This window comes from Spermophilus citellus, assembly GCF_964194105.1.
Source record: "Spermophilus citellus genome assembly, chromosome: 3".
Lineage (NCBI taxonomy): Eukaryota > Metazoa > Chordata > Mammalia > Rodentia > Sciuridae > Spermophilus > Spermophilus citellus.
This window is the reverse complement of record NC_138184.1, coordinates 67,583,717-67,602,906: the sequence shown is the minus strand read 5'-3', so window position 1 is coordinate 67,602,906 and position 19,190 is coordinate 67,583,717.

The following is a 19,190-nucleotide window of genomic DNA, read 5'->3' as shown; positions in this document are numbered from 1 at the left end:
GAGGGTTACATCAAGAGGAAACAGAACATAGAGATAGAACTTGAAACTGCTTTATTGTGTCAAGTTTCAAGAATGTAGCACAAACCGTGTTTGATTTAGAGTTCCAAATACATCTATCAGTATAGGAGAAAACAGAGTGAAACGCCAAAATTCAAACTGTTACTGGAAACGAACGCTTCAACATAAAATTACGAAATTTGGGGAACCAAGTGGGCTTAGTGTACTGATCATTACCTGAAAGTGTCATCCAGTTTGGGTGAAAAAATAGTTGCTGAGATTTCTGGAGACTCATAATTTTTGGAAGCTTGGCAACCACTTTCAATGAAAGTGCTTCTCCCCAGTCACTGTTGTGGGTTACATCAAGAGGAAACAGAACATAGAGATAGAACGTGAAACTGCTTTATTGTGTCAAGTTTCAAGAAGCTAGCACAAACCGTGTTTGATTTAGAGTTCCAAATACATCTATCAGTATAGGAGAAAACAGAGTGAAACGCCAAAATTCAAACTGTTACTGGAAACGAACGCTTCAACATAAAATTACGAAATTTGGGGAACCAAGTGGGCTTAGTGTACTGATCATTACCTGAAAGTGTCATTTAGTTTGGGTGAAAAAATAGTTGCTGAGATTTCTGGAGACTCGTAATTTTTGGAAGCTTGGCAAAAACTTTCAATGAAAGTGCTTCTTCCCAGTCACTGTTGAGGGTTACTTCAAGAGGAAACAGAACATAGAGATAGAACGTGAAACTGCTTTAGTGTGTCAAGTTTCAAGAAGCTAGCACAAACCGTGTTTGATTTAGAGTTCCAAATACATCTATCATTATTGGAGAAAACAGAGTGAAACGCCAAAATTCAAACTGTTACTGGAAACGAAGGCTTCAACATAGAAGAACGAAATTTGGGGAACCAAGTGGGCTTAGTGTACTGATCTTTACCTGAAAGTATCATCCAGTTTGGGTGAAAAAATAGTTGCTGAGATTTCTGGAGACTCGTAATTTTTGGAAGCTTGGCAACCACTTTCAATGAAAGTGCTTCTCCCCACTCACTGTTGAGGGTTACATCAAGAGGAAACAGAACATAGAGATAGAACTTGAAACTGTTTTATTGTGTCACGTTTCAAGAAGCTAGCACAAACCGTGTTTGATTTAGAGTTCCAAATACATCTATCAGTATAGGAGAAAACAGAGTGAAACGCCAAAATTCAAACTGTTACTGGAAACGAACGCTTCAACATAGAAGAACGAAATTTGGGGAACCAAGTGGGCTTAGTGTACTGATCATTACCTGAATGTATCATCCAGTTTGGGTGAAAAAATAGTTGCTGAGATTTCTGGAGACTCGTAATTTTTGGAAGCTTGGCAACCACTTTCAATGAAAGTGTTTCTCCCCAGTCACTGCTTAGGGCTACCTCAAGAGGAAACAGAACATAGAGATAGAACGTGAAACTGCTTTATTGTGTCAAGTTTCAAGAAGCTAGCACAAACCGTGTTTGATTTAGAGTTCCAAATACATCTATCAGTATAGGAGAAAACAGAGTGAAACGCCAAAATTCAAACTGTTACTGGAAACGAACGCTTCAACATAGAAGAACGAAATTTGGGGAACCAAGTGGGCTTAGTGTACTGATCATTACCTGAAAGTGTCATCCAGTTTGGGTGAAAAAATAGTTGCTGAGATTTCTGGAGACTCGTAATTTTTGGAAGCTTGGCAACCCCTTTCTATGAAAGTGTATCTCCCCAGTCACTGCTTAGGGCTACATCAAGAGGAAACAGAACATAAAGATAGAACGTGAAACTGCTTTATTGTGTCAAGTTTCAAGAAGCTAGCACAAACCGTGTTTGATTTAGAGTTCCAAATACATCTATCAGTATAGGAGAAAACAGAGTGAAACGCCAAAATTCAAACTGTTACTGGAAACGAACGCTTCAGCATAGAAGAACGAAATTTGGGGAACCAAGTGGGCTTAGTGTACTGAGCATTACCTGAATGTATCATCCAGTTTGGGTGAAAAAATAGTTGCTGAGATTTCTGGAGACTCGTAATTTTTGGAAGCTTGGCAACCCCTTTCAATGAAAGTGTTTCTCCCCAGTCACTGCTGAGGGTTACATCAAGAGGAAACAGAACATAGAGATAGAACGTGAAACTGCTTTATTGTGTCAAGTTTCAAGAAGCTAGCACAAACCGTGTTTGATTTAGAGTTCCAAATACATCTATCAGTATAGGAGAAAACAGAGTGAAACGCCAAAATTCAAACTGTTACTGGAAACGAACGCTTCAACATAGAAGAACGAAATTTGGGGAACCAAGTGGGCTTAGTGTACTGATCATTACCTGAAAGTGTCATCCAGTTTGGGTGAAAAAATAGTTGCTGAGATTTCTGGAGACTCGTAATTTTTGGAAGCTTGGCAACCCCTTTCAATGAAAGTGTTTCTCCCCAGTCACTGCTTAGGGCTACATCAAGAGGAAACAGAACATAGAGAAAGAACGTGAAACTGATTTATTGTGTCAAGTTTCAAGAAGCTAGCACAAACCGTGTTTGATTTAGAGTTCCAAATACATCTATCAGTATGGGAGAAAACAGAGTGAAACGCCAAAATTCAAACTGTTACTGGAAACGAACGCTTCAACATAGAAGAACGAAATTTGGGGAACCAAGTGGGCTTAGTGTACTGATCATTACCTGAAAGTGTCATCCAGTTTGGGTGAAAAAAAAGTTGCTGAGATTTCTGGAGACTCGTAATTTTTGGAAGCTTGGCAAAAACTTTCAATGAAAGTGCTTCTTCCCAGTCACTGTTGAGGGTTACATCAAGAGGAAACAGAACATAGAGATAGAACGTGGAACTGCTTTATTGTGTCAAGTTCCAAGAAGCTAGCACAAACCGTGTTTGATTTAGAGTTCCAAATACATCTATCAGTATAGGAGAAAACAGAGTGAAACGCCAAAATTCAAACTGTTACTGGAAACGAACGCTTCAGCATAGAAGAACGAAATTTGGGGAACCAAGTGGGCTTAGTGTACTGATCATTACCTGAATGTATCATCCAGTTTGGGTGAAAAAATAGTTGCTGAGATTTCTGGAGACTCGTAATTTTTGGAAGCTTGGCAACCCCTTTCAATGAAAGTGTTTCTCCCCAGTCACTGCTGAGGGTTACATCAAGAGGAAACAGAACATAGAGAAAGAACGTGAAACTGCTTTATTGTGTCAAGTTTCAAGAAGCTAGCACAAACCGTGTTTGATTTAGAGTTCCAAATATATCTATCAGTATAGGAGAAAACAGAGTGAAACGCCAAAATTCAAACTGTTACTGGAAACGAACGCTTCAACATAGAAGAACGAAATTTGGGGAAACAAGTGGGCTTAGTGTACTGATCACTACCTGAAAGTGTCATCCAGTTTGGGTGAAAAAATAGTTGCTGAGATTTCTGGAGACTCGTAATTTTTGGAAGCTTGGCAACCCCTTTCAATGAAAGTGTTTCTCCCCAGTCACTGCTGAGAGTTACATCAAGAGGAAACAGAACATAGAGATAGAACGTGAAACTGCTTTATTGTGTCAAGTTTCAAGAAGCTAGCACAAACCGTGTTTGATTTAGAGTTCCAAATACATCTATCAGTATAGGAGAAAACAGAGTGAAACGCCAAAATTCAAACTGTTACTGGAAACGAACGCTTCAACATAGAATAACGAAATTTGGGGAACCAAGTGGGCTTAGTGTACTGATCATTACCTGAAAGTATCATCCAGTTTGGGTGAAAAAATAGTTGCTGAGATTTCTGGAAACTCGTAATTTTTGGAAGCTTGGCAACCCCTTTCAATGAAAGTGTTTCTCCCCAGTCACTGCTTAGGGCTACATCAAGAGGAAAGAGAACATAGAGAAAGAACGTGAAACTGCTTTATTGTGTCAAGTTTCAAGAAGCTAGCACAAACCGTGTTTGATTTAGAGTTCCAAATACATCTATCAGTATAGGAGAAAACAGAGTGAAACGCCAAAATTCAAACTGTTACTGGAAACGAACGCTTCAACATAGAAGAACGAAATTTGGGGAACCAAGTGGGCTTAGTGTACTGATCATTACCTGAAAGTGTCATCCAGTTTGGGTGAAAAAATAGTTGCTGAGATTTCTGGAGACTCGTAATTTTTGGAAGCTTGGCAAAAACTTTCAATGAAAGTGCTTCTTCCCAGTCACTGTTGAGGGTTACATCAAGAGGAAACAGAACATAGAGATAGAACGTGAAACTGCTTTATTGTGTCAAGTTCCAAGAAGCTAGCACAAACCGTGTTTGATTTAGAGTTCCAAATACATCTATCAGTATAGGATAAAACAGAGTGAAACGCCAAAATTCAAACTGTTACTGGAAACGAACGCTTCAACATAGAAGAACGAAATTTGGGGAACCAAGTGGGCTTAGAGTACTGATCATTACATGAAAGTGTCATCCAGTTTGGGTGAAAAAATAGTTGCTGAGATTTCTGGAGACTCGTAATTTTTGGAAGCTTGGCAACCACTTTCAATGAAAGTGCTTCTCCCCAGTCACTGTTGTGGGTTACATCAAGAGGAAACAGAACATAGAGATAGAACGTGAAACTGCTTTATTGTGTCAACTTTCAAGAAGCTAGCACAAACCGTGTTTGATTTAGAGTTCCAAATACATCTATCAGTATAGGAGAAAATAGAGTGAAACGCCAAAATTCAAACTGTTACTGGAAACGAACGCTTCAGCATAGAAGAACGAAATTTGGGGAACCAAGTGGGCTTAGTGTACTGATCATTACCTGAATGTATCATCCACTTTGGGTGAAAAAATAGTTGCTGAGATTTCTGGAGACTCGTAATTTTTGGAAGCTTGGCAACCCCTTTCAATGAAAGTGTTTCTCCCCAGTCACTGCTGAGAGTTACATCAAGAGGAAACAGAACATAGAGATAGAACGTGAAACTGCTTTATTGTGTCAAGTTTCAAGAAGCTAGCACAAACCGTGTTTGATTTAGAGTTCCAAATACATCTATCAGTATAGGAGAAAACAGAGTGAAACACCAAAATTCAAACTGTTACTGGAAACGAACGCTTCAACATAGAAGAACGAAATTTGGGGAACCAAGTGGGCTTAGTGGACTGATCATTACCTGAAAGTGTCATCCAGTTTGGGTGAAAAAATAGTTGCTGAGATTTCTGGAGACTCGTAATTTTTGGAAGCTTGGCAAAAACTTTCAATGAAAGTGCTTCTTCCCAGTCACTGTTGAGGGTTACATCAAGAGGAAACAGAACATAGAGATAGAACGTGAAACTGCTTTATTGTGTCAACTTCCAAGAAGCTAGCACAAACCGTGTTTGATTTAGAGTTCCAAATACATCTATCAGTATAGGAGAAAACAGAGTGAAACGCCAAAATTCAAACTGTTACTGGAAACGAAGGCTTCAACATAGAAGAACGAAATTTGGGGAACCAAGTGGGCTTAGTGTACTGATCTTTACCTGAAAGTATCATCCAGTTAGGGTGAAAAAATAGTTGCTGAGATTTCTGGAGACTCGTAATTTTTGGAAGCTTGGCAACCACTTTCAATGAAAGTGCTTCTCCCCACTCACTGTTGAGGGTTACATCAAGAGGAAACAGAACATAGAGATAGAACTTGAAACTGTTTTATTGTGTCACGTTTCAAGAAGCTAGCAAAAACCGTGTTTGATTTAGAGTTCCAAATACATCTATCAGTATAGGAGAAAACAGAGTGAAACGCCAAAATTCAAACTGTTACTGGAAACGAACGCTTCAACATAGAAGAACGAAATTTGGGGAACCAAGTGGGCTTAGTGTACTGATCATTACCTGAATGTATCATCCAGTTTGGGTGAAAAAATAGTTGCTGAGATTTCTGGAGACTCATAATTTTTGGAAGCTTGGCAACCCCTTTCAATGAAAGTGTTTCTCCCCAGTCACTGCTTAGGGCTACCTCAAGAGGAAACAGAACATAGAGATAGAACGTGAAACTGCTTTATTGTGTCAAGTTTCAAGAAGCTAGCACAAACCGTGTTTGATTTAGAGTTCCAAATACATCTATCAGTATAGGAGAAAACAGAGTGAAACGCCAAAATTCAAACTGTTACTGGAAACGAACGCTTCAACATAGAAGAACGAAATTTGGGGAACCAAGTGGGCTTAGTGTACTGATCATTACCTGAAAGTGTCATCCAGTTTGGGTGAAAAAATAGTTGCTGAGATTTCTGGAGACTCGTAATTTTTGGAAGATTTGCAACCCCTTTCTATGAAAGTGTTTCTCCCCAGTCACTGCTTAGGGCTACATCAAGAGGAAACAGAACATAAAGATAGAACGTGAAACTGCTTTATTGTGTCAAGTTTCAAGAAGCTAGCACAAACCGTGTTTGATTTAGAGTTCCAAATACATCTATCAGTATAGGAGAAAACAGAGTGAAACGCCAAAATTCAAACTGTTACTGGAAACGAACGCTTCAACATAGAAGAACGAAATTTGGGGAACCAAGTGGGCTTAGTGTACTGATCATTACCTGAAAGTGTCATCCAGTTTGGGTGAAAAAATAGTTGCTGAGATTTCTGGAGACTCGTAATTTTTGGAAGCTTGGCAACCCCTTTCAATGAAAGTGTTTCTCCCCAGTCACTGCTTAGGGCTATATCAAAAGGAAACAGAACATAGAGAAAGAACGTGAAACTGATTTATTGTGTCAAGTTTCAAGAAGCTAGCACAAACCGTGTTTGATTTAGAGTTCCAAATACATCTATCAGTATAGGAGAAAACAGAGTGAAACGCCAAAATTCAAACTGTTACTGGAAACGAACGCTTCAACATAGAAGAACGAAATTTGGGGAACCAAGTGGGCTTAGTGTACTGATCATTACCTGAAAGTGTCATCCAGTTTGGGTGAAAAAATAGTTGCTGAGATTTCTGGAGACTCGTAATTTTTGGAAGCTTGGCAACCCCTTTCTATGAAAGTGTTTCTCCCCAGTCACTGCTGAGGGTTACATCAAGAGGAAACAGAACATAGAGATAGAACGTGAAACTGCTTTATTGTGTCAAGTTTCAAGAAGCTAGCACAAACCGTGTTTGATTTAGAGTTCCAAATACATCTATCAGTATAGGAGAAAACAGAGTGAAACGCCAAAATTCAAACTGTTACTGGAAACGAACGCTTCAACATAGAAGAACGAAATTTGGGGAACCAAGTGGGCTTAGTGTACTGATCATTACCTGAAAGTGTCATCCAGTTTGGGTGAAAAAATAGTTGCTGAGATTTCTGGAGACTCGTAATTTTTGTAAGCTTGGCAAAAACTTTCAATGAAAGTGCTTCTTCCCAGTCACTGTTCAGGGTTACATCAAGAGGAAACAGAACATAGAGATAGAACGTGGAACTGCTTTATTGTGTCAAGTTCCAAGAAGCTAGCACAAACCGTGTTTGATTTAGAGTTCCAAATATATCTATCAGTATAGGAGAAAACAGAGTGAAACGCCAAAATTCAAACTGTTACTGGAAACGAACGCTTCAGCATAGAAGAACGAAATTTGGGGAACCAAGTGGGCTTAGTGTACTGATCATTACCTGAATGTATCATCCAGTTTGGGTGAAAAAATAGTTGCTGAGATTTCTGGAGAGTCGTAATTTTTGGAAGCTTGGCAACCCCTTTCAATGAAAGTGTTTCTCCCCAGTCACTGCTGAGGGTTACATCAAGAGGAAACAGAACATAGAGAAAGAACGTGAAACTGCTTTATTGTGTCAAGTTTCAAGAAGCTAGCACAAACCGTGTTTGATTTAGAGTTCCAAATATATCTATCAGTATAGGAGAAAACAGAGTGAAACGCCAAAATTCAAACTGTTACTGGAAACGAACGCTTCAACATAGAAGAACGAAATTTGGGGAACCAAGTGGGCTTAGTGTACTGATCATTACCTGAAAGTGTCATCCAGTTTGGGTGAAAAAATAGTTGCTGAGATTTCTGGAGACTCGTAATTTTTGGAAGCTTGGCAACCCCTTTCTATGAAAGTGTTTCTCCCCAGTCACTGCTGAGGGTTACATCAAGAGGAAACAGAACATAGAGATAGAACGTGAAACTGCTTTATTGTGTCAAGTTTCAAGAAGCTAGCACAAACCGTGTTTGATTTAGAGTTCCAAATACATCTATCAGTATAGGAGAAAACAGAGTGAAACGCCAAAATTCAAACTGTTACTGGAAACGAACGCTTCAACATAGAAGAACGAAATTTGGGGAACCAAGTGGGCTTAGTGTACTGATCATTACCTGAAAGTGTCATCCAGTTTGGGTGAAAAAATAGTTGCTGAGATTTCTGGAGACTCGTAATTTTTGGAAGCTTGGCAAAAACTTTCAATGAAAGTGCTTCTTCCCAGTCACTGTTGAGGGTTACATCAAGAGGAAACAGAACATAGAGATAGAACGTGAAACTGCTTTATTGTGTCAAGTTCCAAGAAGCTAGCACAAACCGTGTTTGATTTAGAGTTCCAAATACATCTATCAGTATAGGAGAAAACAGAGTGAAACACCAAAATTCAAACTGTTACTGGAAACGAACGCTTCAACATAGAAGAACGAAATTTGGGGAACCAAGTGGGCTTAGAGTACTGATCATTACATGAAAGTGTCATCCAGTTTGGGTGAAAAAATAGTTGCTGAGATTTCTGGAGACTCGTAATTTTTGGAAGCTTGGCAACCACTTTCAATGAAAGTGCTTCTCCCCAGTCACTGTTGTGGGTTACATCAAGAGGAAACAGAACATAGAGATAGAACGTGAAACTGCTTTATTGTGTCAACTTTCAAGAAGCTAGCACAAACCGTGTTTGATTTAGAGTTCCAAATACATCTATCAGTATAGGAGAAAACAGAGTGAAACGCCAAAATTCAAACTGTTACTGGAAACGAACGCTTCAGCATAGAAGAACGAAATTTGGGGAACCAAGTGGGCTTAGTGTACTGATCATTACCTGAGTGTATCATCCAGTTTGGGTGAAAAAATAGTTGCTGAGATTTCTGGAGACTCGTAATTTTTGGAAGCTTGGCAACCCCTTTCAATGAAAGTGTTTCTCCCCAGTCACTGCTGAGAGTTACATCAAGAGGAAACAGAACATAGAGATAGAACGTGAAACTGCTTTATTGTGTCAAGTTTCAAGAAGCTAGCACAAACCGTGTTTGATTTAGAGTTCCAAATACATCTATCAGTATAGGAGAAAACAGAGTGAAACGCCAAAATTCAAACTGTTACTGGAAACGAACGCTTCAACATAGAAGAACGAAATTTGGGGAACCAAGTGGGCTTAGTGGACTGATCATTACCTGAAAGTGTCATCCAGTTTGGGTGAAAAAATAGTTGCTGAGATTTCTGGAGACTCGTAATTTTTGGAAGCTTGGCAACCACTTTCAATGAAAGTGCTTCTCCCCAGTCACTGTTGAGGGTTACATCAAGAGGAAACAGAACATAGAGATAGAACGTGAAACTGCTTTATTGTGTCAACTTCCAAGAAGCTAGCACAAACCGTGTTTGATTTAGAGTTCCAAATACATCTATCAGTATAGGAGAAAACAGAGTGAAACGCCAAAATTCAAACTGTTACTGGAAACGAACGCTTCAGCATAGAAGAACGAAATTTGGGGAACCAAGTGGGCTTAGTGTACTGATCATTACCTGAATGTATCATCCAGTTTGGGTGAAAAAATAGTTGCTGAGATTTCTGGAGACTCGTAATTTTTGGAAGCTTGGCAACCCCTTTCAATGAAAGTGTTTCTCCCCAGTCACTGCTGAGAGTTACATCAAGAGGAAACAGAACATAGAGATAGAACGTGAAACTGATTTATTGTGTCAAGTTTCAAGAAGCTAGCACAAACCGTGTTTGATTTAGAGTTCCAAATACATCTATCAGTATAGGAGAAAACAGAGTGAAACACCAAAATTCAAACTGTTACTGGAAACGAACGCTTCAACATAGAAGAACGAAATTTGGGGAACCAAGTGGGCTTAGTGGACTGATCATTACCTGAAAGTGTCATCCAGTTTGGGTGAAAAAATAGTTGCTGAGATTTCTGGAGACTCGTAATTTTTGGAAGCTTGGCAAAAACTTTCAATGAAAGTGCTTCTTCCCAGTCACTGTTGAGGGTTACATCAAGAGGAAACAGAACATAGAGATAGAACGTGAAACTGCTTTATTGTGTCAACTTCCAAGAAGCTAGCACAAACCGTGTTTGATTTAGAGTTCCAAATACATCTATCAGTATAGGAGAAAACAGAGTGAAACCCCAAAATTCAAACTGTTACTGGAAACGAACGCTTCAACATAGAAGAACGAAATTTGGGGAACCAAGTGGGCTTAGTGTACTGATCATTACCTGAATGTATCATCCAGTTTGGGTGAAAAAATAGTTGCTGAGATTTCTGGAGACTCGTAATTTTTGGAAGCTTGGCAACCCCTTTCAATGAAAGTGTTTCTCCCCAGTCACTGCTTAGGGCTACATCAAAAGGAAACAGAACATAGAGAAAGAACGTGAAACTGATTTATTGTGTCAAGTTTCAAGAAGCTAGCACAAACCGTGTTTGATTTAGAGTTCCAAATACATCTATCAGTATAGGAGAAAACAGAGTGAAACGCCAAAATTCAAACTGTTACTGGAAACGAACGCTTCAACATAGAAGAACGAAATTTGGGGAACCAAGTGGGCTTAGTGTACTGATCATTACCTGAAAGTATCATCCAGTTTGGGTGAAAAAATAGTTGCTGAGATTTCTGGAGACTCGTAATTTTTGGAAGCTTGGCAAAAACTTTCAATGAAAGTGCTTCTTCCCAGTCACTGTTGAGGGTTACATCAAGAGGAAACAGAACATAGAGACAGAACGTGAAACTGCTTTATTGTGTCAAGTTCCAAGAAGCTAGCACAAACCGTGTTTGATTTAGAGTTCCAAATACATCTATCAGTATAGGAGAAAACAGAGTGAAACGCCAAAATTCAAACTGTTACTGGAAACGAACGCTTCAGCATAGAAGAACGAAATTTGGGGAACCAAGTGGGCTTAGTGTACTGATCATTACCTGAAAGTATCATCCAGTTTGGGTGAAAAAATAGTTGCTGAGATTTCTGGAAACTCGTAATTTTTGGAAGCCTGGCAACCCCTTTCAATGAAAGTGTTTCTCCCCAGTCACTGCTGAGGGTTACATCAAGAGGAAACAGAACATAGAGAATGAACGTGAAACTGCTTTATTGTGTCAAGTTTCAAGAAGCTAGCACAAACCTTGTTTGATTTAGAGTTCCAAATACATCTATCAGTATAGGAGAAAACAGAGTGAAACGCCAAAATTCAAACTGTTACTGGAAACGAACGCTTCAACATAGAAGAACGAAATTTGGGGAACCAAGTGGGCTTAGTGTGCTGATCATTACCTGAAAGTGTCATCCAGTTTGGGTGAAAAAATAGTTGCTGAGATTTCTGGAGACTCGTAATTTTTGGAAGCTTGGCAAAAACTTTCAATGAAAGTGCTTCTTCCCAGTCACTGTTGAGGGTTACATCAAGAGGAAACAGAACATAAAGACAGAACGTGAAACTGCTTTATTGTGTCAAGTTCCAAGAAGCTAGCACAAACCGTGTTTGATTTAGAGTTCCAAATACATCTATCAGTATAGGAGAAAACAGAGTGAAACGCCAAAATTCAAACTGTTACTGGAAACGAACGCTTCAGCATAGAAGAACGAAATTTGGGGAACCATGTGGGCTTAGTGTACTGATCATTACCTGAATGTATCATCCAGTTTGGGTGAAAAAATAGTCGCTGAGATTTCTGGAGACTCGTAATTTTTGGAAGCTTGGCAACCCTTTTCAATGAAAGTGTTTCTCCCCAGTCACTGCTGAGGGTTACATCAAGAGGAAACAGAACATAGAGAAAGAACGTGAAACTGCTTTATTGTGTCAAGTTTCAAGAAGCTAGCACAAACCGTGTTTGATTTAGAGTTCCAAATACATCTATCAGTATAGGAGAAAACAGAGTGAAACGCCAAAATTCAAACTGTTACTGGAAACGAACGCTTCAACATAGAAGAACGAAATTTGGGGAACCAAGTGGGCTTAGTGTACTGATCATTACCTGAAAGTGTCATCCAGTTTGGGTGAAAAAATAGTTGCTGAGATTTCTGGAGACTCGTAATTTTTGGAAGCTTGGCAACCCCTTTCAATGAAAGTGTTTCTCCCCAGTCACTGTTGAGGGGTACATCAAAAGGAAACAGAACATAGAGAAAGAACGTGAAACTGATTTATTGTGTCAAGTTTCAAGAAGCTAGCACAAACCGTGTTTGATTTAGAGTTCCAAATACATCTATCAGTATAGGAGAAAACAGAGTGAAACGCCAAAATTCAAACTGTTACTGGAAACGAACGCTTCAACATAGAAGAACGAAATTTGGGGAACCAAGTGGGCTTAGTGTACTGATCATTACCTGAAAGTATCATCCAGTTTGGGTGAAAAAATAGTCGCTGAGATTTCTGGAGACTCGTAATTTTTGGAAGCTTGGCAACCCCTTTCAATGAAAGTGTTTCTCCCCAGTCACTGTTGTGGGTTACATCAAGAGGAAACAGAACATAGAGATAGAACGTGAAACTGCTTTATTGTGTCAACTTTCAAGAAGCTAGCACAAACCGTGTTTGATTTAGAGTTCCAAATACATCTATCAGTATAGGAGAAAACAGAGTGAAACGCCAAAATTCAAACTGTTACTGGAAACGAACGCTTCAGCATAGAAGAACGAAATTTGGGGAACCAAGTGGGCTTAGTGTACTGATCATTACCTGAATGTATCATCCAGTTTGGGTGAAAAAATAGTTGCTGAGATTTCTGGAGACTCGTAATTTTTGGAAGCTTGGCAACCCCTTTCAATGAAAGTGTTTCTCCCCAGTCACTGCTGAGAGTTACATCAAGAGGAAACAGAACATAGAGATAGAACGTGAAACTGCTTTATTGTGTCAAGTTTCAAGAAGCTAGCACAAACCGTGTTTGATTTAGAGTTCCAAATACATCTATCAGTATAGGAGAAAACAGAGTGAAACACCAAAATTCAAACTGTTACTGGAAACGAACGCTTCAACATAGAAGAACGAAATTTGGGGAACCAAGTGGGCTTAGTGGACTGATCATTACCTGAAAGTGTCATCCAGTTTGGGTGAAAAAATAGTTGCTGAGATTTCTGGAGACTCGTAATTTTTGGAAGCTTGGCAAAAACTTTCAATGAAAGTGCTTCTTCCCAGTCACTGTTGAGGGTTACATCAAGAGGAAACAGAACAGAGAGAAAGAACGTGAAACTGCTTTATTGTGTCAAGTTCCAAGAAGCTAGCACAAACCGTGTTTGATTTAGAGTTCCAAATACATCTATCAGTATAGGAGAAAACAGAGTGAAACGCCAAAATTCAAACTGTTACTGGAAACGAACGCTTCAGCATAGAAGAACGAAATTTGGGGAACCAAGTGGGCTTAGTGTACTGATCATTACCTGAATGTATCATCCAGTTTGGGTGAAAAAATAGTTGCTGAGATTTCTGGAGACTCGTAATTTTTGGAAGCTTGGCAACCCTTTTCAATGAAAGTGTTTCTCCCCAGTCACTGCTGAGGGTTACATCAAGAGGAAACAGAACATAGAGAAAGAACGTGAAACTGCTTTATTGTGTCAAGTTTCAAGAAGCTAGCACAAACCGTGTTTGATTTAGAGTTCCAAATACATCTATCAGTATAGGAGAAAACAGAGTGAAACGCCAAAATTCAAACTGTTACTGGAAACGAACGCTTCAACATAGAAGAACGAAATTTGGGGAACCAAGTGGGCTTAGTGTACTGATCATTACCTGAAAGTGTCATCCAGTTTGGGTGAAAAAATAGTTGCTGAGATTTCTGGAGACTCGTAATTTTTGGAAGCTTGGCAACCCCTTTCAATGAAAGTGTTTCTCCCCAGTCACTGTTGAGGGGTACATCAAAAGGAAACAGAACATAAAGACAGAACGTGAAACTGCTTTATTGTGTCAAGTTCCAAGAAGCTAGCACAAACCGTGTTTGATTTAGAGTTCCAAATACATCTATCAGTATAGGAGAAAACAGAGTGAAACGCCAAAATTCAAACTGTTACTGGAAACGAACGCTTCAGCATAGAAGAACGAAATTTGGGGAACCAAGTGGGCTTAGTGTACTGATCATTACCTGAATGTATCATCCAGTTTGGGTGAAAAAATAGTTGCTGAGATTTCTGGAGACTCGTAATTTTTGGAAGCTTGGCAACCCTTTTCAATGAAAGTGTTTCTCCCCAGTCACTGCTGAGGGTTACATCAAGAGGAAACAGAACATAGAGATAGAACGTGGAACTGCTTTATTGTGTCAAGTTCCAAGAAGCTAGCACAAACCGTGTTTGATTTAGAGTTCCAAATATATCTATCAGTATAGGAGAAAACAGAGTGAAACGCCAAAATTCAAACTGTTACTGGAAACGAACGCTTCAACATAGAAGAACGAAATTTGGGGAACCAAGTGGGCTTAGTGTACTGATCATTACCTGAAAGTGTCATCCATTTGGGTGAAAAAATAGTTGCTGAGATTTCTGGAGACTCGTAATTTTTGGAAGCTTGGCAACCCCTTTCAATGAAAGTGTTTCTCCCCAGTCACTGCTTAGGGGTACATCAAAAGGAAACAGAACATAGAGAAAGAACGTGAAACTGATTTATTGTGTCAAGTTTCAAGAAGCTAGCACAAACCGTGTTTGATTTAGAGTTCCAAATACATCTATCAGTATAGGAGAAAACAGAGTGAAACGCCAAAATTCAAACTGTTACTGGAAACGAACGCTTCAACATAGAAGAACGAAATTTGGGGAACCAAGTGGGCTTAGTGTACTGATCATTACCTGAAAGTATCATCCAGTTTGGGTGAAAAAATAGTCGCTGAGATTTCTGGAGACTCGTAATTTTTGGAAGCTTGGCAACCCCTTTCAATGAAAGTGTTTCTCCCCAGTCACTGCTGAGGGTTACATCAAGAGGAAACAGAACATAGAGAAAGAACGTGAAACTGCTTTATTGTGTCAAGTTTCAAGAAGCTAGCACAAACCGTGTTTGATTTAGAGTTCCAAATACATCTATCAGTATAGGAGAAAACAGAGTGAAACGCCAAAATTCAAACTGTTACTGGAAACGAACGCTTCAACATAGAAGAACGAAATTTGGGGAACCAAGTGGGCTTAGTGTACTGATCATTACCTGAAAGTGTCATCCAGTTTGGGTGAAAAAATAGTTGCTGAGATTTCTGGAGACTCGTAATTTTTGGAAGCTTGGCAACCCCTTTCAATGAAAGTGTTTCTCCCCAGTCACTGCTTAGGGGTACATCAAAAGGAAACAGAACATAGAGAAAGAACGTGAAACTGATTTATTGTGTCAAGTTTCAAGAAGCTAGCACAAACCGTGTTTGATTTAGAGTTCCAAATACATCTATCAGTATAGGAGAAAACAGAGTGAAACGCCAAAATTCAAACTGTTACTGGAAACGAACGCTTCAACATAGAAGAAAGAAATTTGGGGAACCAAGTGGGCTTAGTGTACTGATCATTACCTGAAAGTATCATCCAGTTTGGGTGAAAAAATAGTCGCTGAGATTTCTGGAGACTCGTAATTTTTGGAAGCTTGGCAACCCCTTTCAATGAAAGTGTTTCTCCCCAGTCACTGCTGAGGGTTACATCAAGAGGAAACAGAACGTAGAGAAAGAACGTGAAACTGCTTTATTGTGTCAAGTTTCAAGAAGCTGGCACAAACCGTGTTTGATTTAGAGTTCCAAATACATCTCTCAGTATAGGAGAAAACAGAGTGAAACGCCAAAATTCAAACTGTTACTGGAAACGAACGCTTCAACATAGAAGAACGAAATTTGGGGAACCAAGTGGGCTTAGTGTACTGATCATTACCTGAAAGTGTCATCCAGTTTGGGTGAAAAAATAGTTGCTGAGATTTCTGGAGACTCGTAATTTTTGGAAGCTTGGCAAAAACTTTCAATGAAAGTGCTTCTTCCCAGTCACTGTTGAGGGTTACATCAAGAGGAAACAGAACATAGAGATAGAACGTGAAACTGCTTTATTGTGTCAAGTTTCAAGAAGCTAGCACAAACCGTGTTTGATTTAGAGTTCCAAATACATCTATCAGTATAGGAGAAAACAGAGTGAAACGCCAAAATTCAAACTGTTACTGGAAACGAACGCTTCAACATAGAAGAACGAAATTTGGGGAACCAAGTGGGCTTAGTGTACTGATCATTACCTGAAAGTGTCATCCAGTTTGGGTGAAAAAATAGTTGCTGAGATTTCTGGAGACTCGTAATTTTTGGAAGCTTGGCAACCACTTTCAATGAAAGTGCTTCTCCCCAGTCACTGTTGTGGGTTACATCAAGAGGAAACAGAACATAGAGATAGAACGTGAAACTGCTTTATTGTGTCAAGTTTCAAGAAGCTAGCACAAACCGTGTTTGATTTAGAGTTCCAAATACATCTATCAGTATAGGAGAAAACAGAGTGAAACGCCAAAATTCAAACTGTTACTGGAAACGAACGCTTCAACATAAAATTACGAAATTTGGGGAACCAAGTGGGCTTCGTGTACTGATCATTACCTGAAAGTGTCATCCAGTTTGGGTGAAAAAATAGTTGCTGAGATTTCTGGAGACTCGTAAATTTTGGAAGCTTGGCAACCCCTTTCAATGAAAGTGTTTCTCCCCAGTCACTGCTTAGGGCTACATCAAGAGGAAACAGAACATAGAGAAAGAACGTGAAACTGCTTTATTGTGTCAAGTTTCAAGAAGCTAGCACAAACCGTGTTTGATTTAGAGTTCCAAATACATCTATCAGTATAGGAGAAAACAGAGTGAAACGCCAAAATTCAAACTGTTACTGGAAACGAACGCTTCAACATAGAAGAACGAAATTTGGGGAACCAAGTGGGCTTAGTGTACTGATCATTACCTGAAAGTGTCATCCTGTTTGGGTGAAAAAATAGTTGCTGAGATTTCTGGAGACTCGTAATTTTTGGAAGCTTGGCAAAAACTTTCAATGAAAGTGCTTCTTCCCAGTCACTGTTGAGGGTTACATCAAGAGGAAACAGAACATAGAGATAGAACGTGAAACTGCTTTATTGTGTCAAGTTCCAAGAAGCTAGCACAAACCGTGTTTGATTTAGAGTTCCAAATACATCTATCAGTATAGGAGAAAACAGAGTGAAACGCCAAAATTCAAACTGTTACTGGAAACGAACGCTTCAACATAGAAGAACGAAATTTGGGGAACCAAGTGGGCTTAGTGTACTGATCATTACATGAAAGTGTCATCCAGTTTGAGTGAAAAAATAGTTGCTGAGATTTCTGGAGACTCGTAATTTTTGGAAGCTTGGCAACCCCTTTCAATGAAAGTGTTTCTCCCCAGTCACTGCTTAGGGGTACATCAAAAGGAAACAGAACATAGAGAAAGAACGTGAAACTGATTTATTGTGTCAAGTTTCAAGAAGCTAGCACAAACCGTGTTTGATTTAGAGTTCCAAATACATCTATCAGTATAGGAGAAAACAGAGTGAAACGCCAAAATTCAAACTGTTACTGGAAACGAACGCATCAACATAGAAGAACGAAATTTGGGGAACCAAGTGGGCTTAGTGTACTGATCATTACCTGAAAGTATCATCCAGTTTGGGTGAAAAAATAGTCGCTGAGATTTCTGGAGACTCGTAATATTTGGAAGCTTGGCAACCCCTTTCAATGAAAGTGTTTCTCCCCAGTCACTGCTGAGGGTTACATCAAGAGGAAACAGAACGTAGAGAAAGAACGTGAAACTGCTTTATTGTGTCAAGTTTCAAGAAGCTAGCACAAACCGTGTTTGATTTAGAGTTCCAAATACATCTCTCAGTATAGGAGAAAACAGAGTGAAACGCCAAAATTCAAACTGTTACTGGAAACGAACACTTCAACATAGAAGAACGAAATTTGGGGAACCAAGTGGGCTTAGTGTACTGATCATTACCTGAAAGTGTCATCCAGTTTGGGTGAAAAAATAGTTGCTGAGATTTCTGGAGACTCGTAATTTTTGGAAGCTTGGCAACCCCTTTCAATGAAAGTGTTTCTCCCCAGTCACTGCTTAGGGGTACATCAAAAGGAAACAGAACATAGAGAAAGAACGTGAAACTGATTTATTGTGTCAAGTTTCAAGAAGCTAGCACAAACCGTGTTTGATTTAGAGTTCCAAATACATCTATCAGTATAGGAGAAAACAGAGTGAAACGCCAAAATTCAAACTGTTACTGGAAACGAACGCTTCAACATAGAAGAACGAAATTTGGGGAACCAAGTGGGCTTAGTGTACTGATCATTACCTGAAAGTATCATCCAGTTTGGGTGAAAAAATAGTCGCTGAGATTTCTGGAGACTCGTAATTTTTGGAAGCTTGGCAACCCCTTTCAATGAAAGTGTTTCTCCCCAGTCACTGCTGAGGGTTACATCAAGAGGAAACAGAACGTAGAGAAAGAACGTGAAACTGCTTTATTGTGTCAAGTTTCAAGAAGCTGGCACAAACCGTTTTGATTTAGAGTTCCAAATACATCTCTCAGTATAGGAGAAAACAGAGTGAAACGCCAAAATTCAAACTGTTACTGGAAACGAACGCTTCAACATAGAAGAACGAAATTTGGGGAACCAAGTGGGCTTAGTGTACTGATCATTACCTGAAAGTGTCATCCAGTTTGGGTGAAAAAATAGTTGCTGAGATTTCTGGAGACTCGTAATTTTTGGAAGCTTGGCAAAAACTTTCAATGAAAGTGCTTCTTCCCAGTCACTGTTGAGGGTTACATCAAGAGGAAACAGAACATAGAGATAGAACGTGAAACTGCTTTATTGTGTCAAGTTCCAAGAAGCTAGCACAAACCGTGTTTGATTTAGAGTTCCAAATACATCTATCAGTATAGGAGAAAACAGAGTGAAACGCCAAAATTCAAACTGTTACTGGAAACGAACGCTTCAACATAGAAGAACGAAATTTGGGGAACCAAGTGGGCTTAGTGTACTGATCATTACATGAAAGTGTCATCCAGTTTGGGTGAAAAAATAGTTGCTGAGATTTCTGGAGACTCGTAATTTTTGGAAGCTTGGCAACCACTTTCAATGAAAGTGCTTCTCCCCAGTCACT